Genomic DNA, 750 nt, shown 5'->3' with positions numbered 1-750 from the left:
CATATTTGATATTTATAATTTTTATTATTTTGCTACATAAAAATTGATTATTTAGTTATATCAGATTTGATTATTTTATTATAATATATAATTATTTTAATACTTGATGATTATTTTGGTAAAAAATGTGTAAAATTATATATATGTGTGTGTGATGGCTTATTTTTTGTGTTGATATATAGAGTATCTTTTAAAAGAGTTTATTGAGTGGGAGAGATTTATATTTTAAAATAGAGAGAGTAGTTAAAAGATAAGAATCCAATACTAGAGACATGAAGGTTAATAATTTTCCATAATAGAAAAAATTTGAGAATATACTCACCCTTTTTTTTCCATCAATAGAAGCTAAAACTAAGGTCAACAATGGAATACACGGAAATTAATGGACATATATAGGAAAAAAGGAAGTCCAAGACAAAAGGAGCACGATCCACGTCCATGTTAAGAATGGAAACTACATTCTACATAGCGTCATGGACGGGTTATAAGTAATAATAATTCCATTTGATTATTTTTGTTTCTTTGGACAGAATTTTTAACCTTTTTTTTTTCTTGGGCTGGAATTTTGATTAGGCATTCCATGAGTCAAATGAGAAAATAGTTGGAGTGAGGGGCTTATAGCCTTATCCACTTTCCTTGTTTTTTCTTTTATTTTTTAGTTTGGTTTTATATATTTGTTACTTAATTTTAATTTTGATGTACTAATAATATAAAATATTTTATATAGTTATGTAATTATATTTTATATTT

This window comes from Arachis ipaensis, chromosome B07, assembly GCF_000816755.2.
Source record: "Arachis ipaensis cultivar K30076 chromosome B07, Araip1.1, whole genome shotgun sequence".
NCBI classification, from domain to species: domain Eukaryota; kingdom Viridiplantae; phylum Streptophyta; class Magnoliopsida; order Fabales; family Fabaceae; genus Arachis; species Arachis ipaensis.
Note: the sequence above shows the minus strand (reverse complement) of the source record.